We start from the raw sequence: 11471 nt of genomic DNA on the forward strand, positions 1-11471 counted from the left end.
AAATCCAAATCAAAACCTGAATGAGATACCACCTCACACCAGTCAGAATGGCTAAAATTAACAAGTCAGGAAATGACAGATGTTGGCGGGGATGCGGATAAAGGGGAACCCTCCTACACTGTTGGTGGGAATGCAAGCTGGTGCAGCCACTCTGGAAAACAGTATGGAGGTTCCTCAAAAAGTTGAAAATAGAGCTACCATACAATCCAGCAATTGCACTACTGGGTATTTACCCCAAAGATACAAAGTAGGGATCCGAAGGGGTACGTGCACCCCGATGTTTATAGCAGCAATGTCCACAATAGCCAAACTGTGGAAAGAGCCAAGATGTGCATCGACAGATGAATGGATAAAGAAGAGGTGGCATATATATATATATATATATATATATATATATATATATATACACACAATGGAATATTATGCAGCCATCAAAAGGAATGAGATCTTGCCATTTGCAACGACGTGGATGGAACTGGAGGGTATTATGCTGAGCAAAATAGGTCAAACAGAGAAAGACATGTATCATATGACCTCACTGATATGAGGAATTCTTAATCTCAGGAAACAAACTGAGGGTTGCTGGAGTGGGGGTGGGGTGGGAGGGATGGGCTGACTGGGTGATAGACACTGGGGAGGGTATGTGCTCTGGTAAGCACTGTGAATTGTGCAAGACTGTTGAATCTCAGAAATGTAACTCTGAAACAAATAATGTAATATATGTTAAGCAAAAAAAAAGAAGTTAGCAGGAGTGGAAGAATGAAGGGGGGAAAATCGGAGGGGGAGACCAACCATGTGAGACGATGGACTCTGAAAAACAAACTGAGGGTTCTAGAGGGGAGGGGGTGGGAGGATGGGTTAGCTTGGTGATGGGTATTAAAGAGGGCACGTTCTGCATGGAGCACTGGGTGTTATGCACAAACAATGAATCATGGAACACTATATCTAAAACTAATGATGTATGGTGATTAGCATAACAATAAAAAATTTAAAAAAAAAGTCTTCTTCAAAGAGAAGTATAATACTTCAGATTCAGATTCAAGCCTGAAAGAAGAAACAATGTATTAAAGATTTCTAATAGGCTCAATATTCTTACAACTGGTAATAGATGAAATCACTGTCTTTGATATCCACTTGGGAAATGAGTATTATCTTCCAAAACAGTTTCCACATTAATAAAATTGAAAAATATTTAAAGAATGTAGTAAAAAGGGAATCAATCAGTACATAACTCTCACTTAGTAAATATTTAACAGATTTTTCCTCAGAGTACAAAGGTGCATGATTGCCCTGATCAAATTATCACAAGTTTTGTTAAGCAGATTCAGAATTAGTAGAATTTTTTTCTTGAGGTGGTATCTCAAAGTGGAAAATAACACAGAATTTGGAGAATAGAAGTCTTTGAATCAAGTTAGTCCTCCAGGTCCTATTAACTGCATGATGATAAATTATTTAATCTCTAAACCTCAGGTTCTACCTCTGAAAAAAAAAAAATGGAGATTGTAGCAAGTATCTTTTTGGGTGACATCAAATACAACCATTAATTAAAGCATTTAACACAGTAGTGGCCATATAGTGCATGATAACTATTGTTATTTCTCCACAGTTTTTAATGGTTTTCAAAGAAACAAATTAAACAATGTAAATATATCACAACATTGAACGACTATTAAATAATAATAGAAGAAATTCACTTTCTTTTGACAGAGAATGAATGATGCTGCATGATGGTTGCCTTTTCTATTGCTAACAAATCAAATGTAGCTTGCTTTACACATATTGAATTCCAGGGCCCCTTCTAGAGTACTTGGGGTCAGCATCACATGCCTGAGTTACTCAGGAGAGTTTAAGTCAGGTAAGAAGATCCTTCGTCAGAGGCAGCATAGGTCTAGTGATTTCTAGAACCTAGACTAAACAAAGTGCCAGGTAGATTTAATTTTATGGATGCTATTGGTGAGCACAGACAGAAAGTCCTTGAAGAAGGGTGGCCAGCATGAATTATTATTCTCAGCAAGTGACCTTTCTTGCAAAGGTAGACAACAGGTGTGGTACTCATGCAAATGATGGAAAAGGATGACTCATTGTACTTTAATTTATATTTTAGTGGGTAGGAATGTCCCAATTCAGGAAAAAGACAAAAGCCTTATTATTTTTTTGGCAGCTTTTTTTTTGTTTTTAACCCTGCTTATCTCCCAAATTAGATAAAATAACAGAAATAGAGGTAAGGTTCTTAGACAGGCTTAGATAAGAGAAAAGCCTGTGAAAATTCTGCCTGAAGTAAAATGGAAGGACTGCCTTGACTGGAAAGAGTGTGATTCGTGCTGTTGAAACTGGACCAAAGATAATGGTCATATAATGACTATTTTCTTTTTATTTCATAGAAGTATGGATACAGACTTTTTTTTTCTTTTTCAACTTAAAGACTAGTAACATAGGAGTTTTTCAAAATATTTAAGATTGTTCTATCATCTAGAAAATCTAAGACTTTCAAGCAAATAAGACTTGAGCCATTATCTTTTTCCCTTTCAACATGTTACTTTACTTTTGTTAAAGGATCTTTTTAAATATGGAACTCTTCATGAATTTGCGTGTCCTCCTTGCACAGGGGCCATGCTAATCTTCTCTATATAGTTCCAATTTTAGTATATGTGCTACTACAAGTGAGCACTTGTTAATGAATTTTAAAGACTAAATTAGTTAAAAATGAGGAAGGATTCAAATGGTGATAAATAATGGTGAGTAATAATGCAGCACAGTGATATATAAAAGATGTATTATTTGGGACACAAGAGAATGAAAACTGTATGGCACCGCTGAATGGCAGCACAAACACAGAGCAGCCTAACATCAGTAATGAAGCATTATCAGGTCAGTCTATCCTTGACCACAAATATTTAATGCTTTTTAATCAGCTCACAAAATTGAGTCTTACCACTCCTTGGAAATCCATGACAAAAAGAAGCTCTTTCCCAGTTTTTATAACTGAACGTTTTAGGAGGAAGATGGAAAAATGTTAGCCTTTTCTCCAAGGAACCAAGTGTTGTCCTTTTAAATGAATGAATGAATGAATGAATACATACATACATACATACATACATACATACACACAGACATAAAAGGAAGGCTGGCCTAGGAAGGCTGACTGTTCAGTTCTTCCAGATATACAATTTCTCCCAGCAGCCTGGTGGTCAGCTGCAAATAAAACAATCTGAAATTGTTTGCTCTCATTGTCATCATTTAACCCTTGTTTCTGAACTCAGTCCAGCATTTTTTGTATCACTGCTGAAGCACTGTAAATTATACTTGCAGGAGCCCTTCAATGACCTGTTTGGAGAGACTGGTTAAGGGGAGTAAGTCTAGTGTGGATTTTTGGCACCAGAACTTGGTATGGTATGACTCAGGGTACAGGAAATATAAAAGACTGCTTCTCTCCCTATGGTTTTGAAAAGAGGGCAAAACCCATGTCGGGAACTTTCCTGTTGCTGAAGAATGAAGAGATTCCCAAAATACAGGGAAAAATACATAGACTTACAAATAAAAATTGGTCTCAAATTTCAAGGATATAAGGATATTCTTATTGTTTGAGTAACTACTATAGTGCAGTTTCCCTTAAACTACACAGCACATAAATGTGTCTCTAAAAATTTTCTGAGAACAGAATCCAACTGAGGAAATTCATCCCAAAGCAAAGCTACCAACTCATGTTTCTTCCAGTTTCTATGCTATATTCACCAACTATACATCTCTAACACAGCAACCCACTCCTACCCTCCAGGACACTAGGGAACACAAACAGCTGAATAGAAATAAACAATAGTAAATCACACGTTGCTCTTAAGTCCCAGGTGAAAGAGGATATTGGATGGAATGAAACCTGCCCTGGTCAATCCAGGAATAAGCCAGCCAAAGAGAGGAAGTGAAGACTACAAATAGAATATAAACAACTCTTTCTTTTATCTATCAACATTTACTGACTGTTTTTAATATTCACAAATGAGTTTGTGTTAATGTGTATCATCCAAGCCTGAAATAAATGTTCAATGTCTAAAACTGTCAGCCAATGAATCAAAATCAATAGTACTCAGATCAAAGTTCCAGGAAGGGACAAAATAAATGGATTCATATAGGTACATCATAACAGCTCCCAGATGACTCCTGGGGAGAAAAAGAAACAAAATCGGTAGCCTAGAGTATTTTAGGATGGTTAAATGGGTAATTGTGTCAACATGAAAATCGCAATGATTTACCAAAGATCCACAAACACATTCTCTTGGAATCTTTAATTAGTGGTGTGAGCATTTAGGTGTTTGGGATTATTGAGCAATCTTATTTTGTAATTATTTGAAAACTGTTCCCATCTATACTTAAGAGTTTCCATGGCTCTTTTTATGTCTGTTTTGTAGAAATTGCACTCTACTGTGTTTCAGTTATGTTTTTACTTCTCCAAGGAGGATTGTCATTCAAATAGAAATGGACCCAACCACAAATGTTAAAAGTTAAAAACTAATATATGTGCTATTTTTCCCTCTGTAAGCATTTCTATATTTTACAGATTTCTTATTATTTTATCTAGGAATAATTAATATAAGATTGGAAGATTAGAGATACATTGTTTGAAGAAGAATTAATGCTATGTTTAAAAATGGTATTTTTTTCTCAATTTTTTCAATAGGAAATTAAATGTTCTTCATCCAGCACGTTTGTTTTTCATTCTTTAAACATATTACTAAAAGAATTGAAACTATTTGCCAAATTCAGAGTGAAAATGACAATAAGCCACTTTCCCAGTTTCCTCTCAATATTTGGAGGAATTGGTAACAGTTAAACCTAATAAAACTTTTGTTTTGTTTTTTAATGAGCTTTTAATTTTCAGATAATTGTAGAATTAGTTGTTCTAGATGTAAGTTGTAAGAATACAGAGAGAACCTTTCTATCCTTTACCCAAATTTCCCCAGTGGTAACATCTTACACATCTGTAGTATAATATCACAATCAGAATATTGACACTGATGCAATACACTGATCTTATTCAGATATCTCCAGTTTTACTTGCACTCATTTGTGTGTGTTTGTATATACGAGTGTGTGTATTCAGTTCTATGCAATTTTATCACATGTGTAAGTTTGTGTATCCATTACCACAGTCAAGATACAGAACAGTTCCAACAGCACAAGAATTCCTGGTTATTTCCTCTTATTATCACCCCCACTTTCCAGCCCTTTACCATCCTCTACCCTCTCTAACTCCTGGCAACAATTAATCTGTTTTCTATCCCTATAATTTTGTCATTTCAAGAATGTTATATAAATGTAAACATACAGTATGTGTGGGAATGACTTTTTTCACTCCATATAATTCCTTTGAGACTCATCCAAGTTGTTGTGTATACCAATAAAATTTTTAAATGTTAACACTACTAAGTAATATAAGACAAACATAATCATAATATTATGATGGTTATAAGAATCTTTGAATGGTCTAGTTTAGTGCGTCTCAATCACCTGGGAGCTTGTTAAACTAAAACACAGCTAGCTGGGCTCTACCCCGAGAGCTCTTGATACAGTGGTCTGGAGAGGATCTGAGAAGGCACATATTTGAAATCTCCTCTTCAGTGAGGCTGATGCTGATGGTCCCTCTTCGAATAACACTGTTTAAAATTTATAATTAAGAGCCCATTTTAATTCTAATTTGAAATATCGTTCTAAAATAATTCATTGTCACTCTTCTACACCCAAAAGTTGTGGGTCTAAGAGAGAAAGTAACATTCTCAGTCTTCTCAAGGAGTCCTCCATTACTCCCAGGAGGAAACCAGACTTTCTAAATCAGATACCAAATAAACAAAAAGAAAACAGGCAGTTTACAAAAGAGGAAATAACAAAGACCCTGTAAACTAAATAAACAAGTGTTTCTCAGTAGTAATCAAGAAAATACAAATGAAAGCAACGAGCTCATAAAATCGCATTGGCAAATATTTCAGAATTTGGCAATATGACATGTTGGTAAGATAATAGAAAAACACATAGCCATAATAGCTAATGGGCACAACTACTTTAATGAACAACTTTTTATGACTTATTAACGTTGAATATGCTTTATGATCCAGTTACTGCAATACCAAATCTCTATGCTATAAGAGAGCCAAATGCATGTTCAGGGCAGCATATTATAAGGGGGTTTGTTGCAGTTTTCTGAAAAGTTAAAGATTCCTAAATGCCCATAAATAAATGAAAAACTAACAGCATTCAGCAGTTTTAGGAAAATGGAGTCACTCTCTATGCACAAAGGTGAAAATATTTGAAACAAAGCATGTTGAAAAAAACAACACAGTACATATAGTTTGTCTTTTATGGTAGCATTCATATGCTACAAATAACAGCAAATAATTATTAAGCACTTACTACATGTTTGGCACTATACTAAGTAAATTACATGCATTAACTAATTACTTTATTCCTCAAAACATCTGTGTAAGTTGAGTACCATTAATAATAACTAACAGTTGATTTGTGGATCCAGTCCAAGATGGCAACGTAGGAGGCCTGAAATTCCCTCTTCTGAATGTATGGCTATATACTGAGCAATTCCCTCTGAAAGAAATCTAGAAACTGAGTGACTCTTATATATCAGATGAACAAAAAAGCACCCACAAAGAAATGGGTAAGAAAGGCGAAGACATACTCACTATAAACCCCACCCCCGGTGCAGCAACCATACAATCATGAGGGAATTCCCAACTCCCAGTTTCTCCCTGAGGAGTAAAGGGTTTAGACCCCACATCCAACACCCTAACTTAAAACTTGCACCTGAGGGATGGGACCCCAAAACTTCTAGTTCTGAAAAACAATGGGGCTTGCATCCACAAGACCTGCAAGACTATAGGATCCTATAGGATAAAAAGGAACAGTTCTTAATGGGCTCTAAAGGACTCACCACAGCTGTCTCCCCAGAGCTCAGTGTAGGAGCAGAAAAAAAATGCCATGCTTCCATCTTCCAGGTCTCTTCCTGAAAAGGTCTATCTGCATACATTAAAAGCTACTTACTGAGAATAGGGCTTCTAATTTAGCACACATCTAGGAGCTGACTGCCATCCTCCCTGGAGACCAGGGAAGCCAGTGGACATCTCTGCTTTCTCCCTCTAGCCCACTCCAAATTGCCAGTATCTCCATAAAAGGAGCTTGTGCATACATCTATACCCCCAGCTTCAGTGGCTGCCATCTGAGGATTGGGATCCTGGATTGCCTGGCCCTGATAGACACTGGGGATTGCATTCAGAAGTCCAGCAGGACTGTAGCAAACAAAGAATCAGTTCTTAATTGGCTATCCTCCCAGAGCTCAGAGCAGAAAGAACAAGCAGAAACACCCATCTCCTAGTCTTTCCCTGAAAGAAGTCTATTTGCATATTTTCAAAGCAGCTGCCCAAGGATCAAGTTTCTAATTTAGCACATACATCTCAGGGCTGAATGACATCATCCCTAGAGACCAGGGAAGCCTGTGGACATCTCCTCTGTCCTCTCCCTGTAGCCCACTTCAAGTGGCCAGTATCTCCCTAGAAAAAGCTTGTACATGTATCTGGTACCCCAGGTTTTCTAGTTGCTACCCAGAGCACAGGCCCCTGGTTCACTTGGCTCTGAGAGCCAATATGCATTCATGAGTACCACAGGACTACAGCAAACAAAAAGAGCAGTTCCTAATGGATACAGAAGCACCTTGCATCCCTCCCATGGCTTTACAACTGGGCCAAGCACAGGGAGAGCAGCAAAAATGCCTACTTCCCAGTTTCTCCCAGGAAGGGATCTAACTATATACTTCCCTGCTGCTGTTTGAGGGCCCAGCTTCCAATCAACTGGTGTTGAGGTGCTAACTGCAGTCCTCCCTTTTAGAACACTGATGGATCTGGGCACATCCTCAAATACTGGGAGACACCTAGAACAATGAAGGCAACTTGACCATTCACAAGGATTTAAGAGAAAATGAAAAGCTCAGGTCAGACTGATTGATGAGATTGCTTCCACTAAAAAACACTCTGTCAAGACTGGGGGAGGTGGCAATGAGCAGAAATCAACACAGAGAGTCCAGAAAAAGAAAGAAATAGGGGACTATATTTCAAACAAAATAACAGAATAAAACTCCAAAAACAGACCTTAATAAAATGGAGAGAAGTGATTTACTTAACAGAGAATGCAAACTAACAACCATAATGCTCACAGAGGTCAGGAGAACAATGCAAAGGAAGCCCAGAAAGCTTAAAAAAAAAAAAAAAAAATCCAAAGAGACACACAACTAGACACATTGTAATTAAAATGTCAAAAGTTAAAGACTAAAGGAGAATCTTAAAAGCAACAAGTGGAAAGCAACTTGTTCAATAAGACTATCAGTAGGTTTTTAAGCAGAAACTTTGCAGGCCAGAAGGGAGTGAGTGATACAGTCAAAGTGCTGAAAGGAAAAAACTGCCAACTAAGCATACTCTGGCTGGCAAAACTGTCCTTCAAAATTGAAGAAGAGGTAAAGAATTTTCCAGACAGGGACACCTGGGTGGCTCAGTCGGTTAAGCATCTGCCTTCAGCTCAGGTCATGATCTCAGGGTCCTCAGATCGAGTCTCACATCAGGCTCTTTGTTCAGCAGGGAGCCTCCTTCTCCTTCTGCCTGGCATTCTCTCTCTCTGGCAAATAAATAAATAAAATCTTTTTAAAAAAATATTTTCCCAGACAAATAAAAGCTGAGGAGTTCATCTACTAGACCAGTCTTACAAAGAATATATTCAGCTTCAAGCTGAAATGAAAGATGCTAACTGGTAAAGGAAAACACATAAGAATATAAAACTCAGTGATAAAGATAGATATAGTTAAATTCATAATACTCTAATATTGTAATGATGGTGGGTAGATGACTTGTAACTCTAGTGTATACGTGTCAAAATAGAAAAATGTCAAAAATAACCATAACTAAAATAATTTGTGAATGGATAAACAATGGAAAAAGATGAAAATTGTGACATCAAAATATAAAACGTGCAATAGGATCCAACAGTACATTAAAAGGATTATTCACCAGGACCAGGTGAGATTTATTCCTGGGATGCAAGGGTGGCTCAACATTCAGAAATCAATCAGTGTGATAGAGCACATTAATAAAAGAAAAGACAAGAACGATATGGTCCTCTCAATTGATGTAGAAAAAGCATTTGACAAAATACAGCATCCTTTCTGATTAAAACTCTTCAAAGTATAGGGATAAAGGGGCCATACCTCAATATCATAAAGCCATCTATGAAAAGCCCACAGTGAATATCATTCTCAACGAGGAAAAACTGAGAGCTTTTCCCTGAAGGTCAGGAACATGACAGGATGGCCCACTCTCACATTATTGTTCAACATAGTACCAGAAGTCCTAGCATCAGCAATCAGACAAAAAAAAGAAATAAAAGGCATTCAAATTTGCAAAGAAGAAGTTAAACTCTCTCTCTTCACAGATGACATGATACTTTATGTGGAAAATCCAAAAAACTCCACCCCCAAATTACTAGAACTCATACAGCAACTCAGCAATGTGGCAGGATACAAAAGCAATGCACAGAAATCAGTTGCATTTCTATACACTAACAATGTAACTGAAGAAAGAGAAATTAAGGAATCGACTCCATTTACAATAACACCAAAAACCATAAGGTACCTAGGAATAAACCTAACCAAAGAGGTAAAGGATCTATACTCTAGGAACTACAAACCCTCATGAAAGAAATTGAAGAAGGCACAAAAAGATGGAAAAACATTCCATGCTCATGGATTGGAAGAATAAACATTGTTAAAATGTCTATGCTGCCCAGGGAAATCTACACTTTCAATACAATCCCTATCAAATACCATTGACATTTTTCACAGAGCTGGAAAGAACAATCCTAATATTTGTATGGAACCAGAAAAGACCCCGAATCGCCAGGAGAATGTTGAAAAAGAAAACCAAAGCTGGGGGCATCACGATGCCTGACTTCAAGCTATATTACAAAGCTGTGATCATCCAGACAGCATAGTATTGGCACAAAAACAGACATACAGACAAATGGAACAGAATAGAGAACCCAGATATGGACCCTCAACTCTATGGTCAACTAATCTTCCACAAAGCAAGAAGGAATATCCAATGGAAAAAAAAAAAAAAAAAAAACAGTCTTTTCAACAAATGGTGTTGGGAAAATTGGACAGCCACATGCAGAAGAATGAAGCTGGATCATTCTCTTACACCATACACAAAGATAAACTCAAAATGGATGAAAGACCTCAATGTGGGACAGGAATCCATCAAAATCCTAGAAGAGAACATAGACAGTAACCTCTTCGACATCAGCCACAGCAACTTCTTTCAAGACACATCTCTAAAGGCCAGAGAAACAAAATCAAAAATGAACTTTTGGGACTTCATCAAGACAAAAAGCTTCTGCACAGCAAAGGAAATAGTCAACAAAACTAAAAGGCAACCCATGGAATGGGAGAAGATATTTACAAATGACATTACAGATAAAGGGCTGGTATCCAAGATCTATAAAGAACTTCTCAAACTCAACACCCAAAAAAACAAATAATCAAGTCAAGAAATGGGCAGCTACAAGATGAATAATTTCTGAGTATCTAATGTTAAGCTAGTGACTATAGTTAACAATATTTTATTATAAGCTTGAAAGTAGCTAAGGGAGTAGATCTTAAATATTCTCAACACAAAAAAAGAAATGGTAATTATTTATCGTGATGCAGGTGTTAGCTAATACTACACTGGTAATCATCTTGCAATATATAAATGCGGCAATCATCATGTTACACATCTTAAACTTACAGGTTTTATGTCAATTATATTTCAGTAAAGCTGGAAAAAATCACTTAAAAACTTATATATGCCAGGTATTATTCAGAGTAATTTAATAATAATAACAACAGCTAATATTTAGTGAGTTCCAGGTGCTGTTGTGGTATGTAACCCTATGAGGTACGTGTATCGCTTGTTTTTTATCTATTTATCTCACAGAATCCTAGGAAGTACCTAATCCTAGGAAGGACGTAGGAAGCAAAAGAATCAATAGTAAAGCTGTGCATGTTAGCAACAACGGTTCGAGAGGCTTCTCTCTAGGTCATGATCATTAATTGATTCCATTTTAATAACATGGAAAGTTTGTCTCTCCAGCAAACATCAAATTCCCAGTAGAGAGTCTTGGTTAGTTCACCTTGGGGAAGGTGCCTACCCTAGGATCAATCAGCTCTGTTCAGACATAATCATCAGAGGTCCATCTGCATGTTTTTTGACTGATCTCTGAGATGGGTGAAGTTAGGAAAAGGGCACAAGAACAAGGTCATAAGCCCAGAGCTCAGGCCAGCTCTGGTCTCTCTTACTTGTGAAGTTGCTGGTAGGGGCAAACAATGACTGGGAGCTATTGATTCAACTAACATTTTGAAAACCTCCTGGAGCACCTAAGCTGTGCCTGGC

General features: G+C 37.1%; 1 non-coding gene across 1 annotated transcript; it reads right to left on the minus strand.

Moving 5' to 3' along the window:
- Positions 1-2560: 2560 nt before the first annotated feature.
- LOC118001657 lies at positions 2561-2668 on the minus strand. The gene has a single exon (XR_004676766.1). It is a non-coding gene; the product is annotated as a U6 spliceosomal RNA (small nuclear RNA).
- Positions 2669-11471: the final 8803 nt, after the last annotated feature.

This window comes from Mirounga leonina, unplaced genomic scaffold (assembly GCF_011800145.1).
Source record: "Mirounga leonina isolate KUSES-001 unplaced genomic scaffold, KU_Mleo_1.0 Mir_53, whole genome shotgun sequence".
NCBI classification, from domain to species: domain Eukaryota; kingdom Metazoa; phylum Chordata; class Mammalia; order Carnivora; family Phocidae; genus Mirounga; species Mirounga leonina.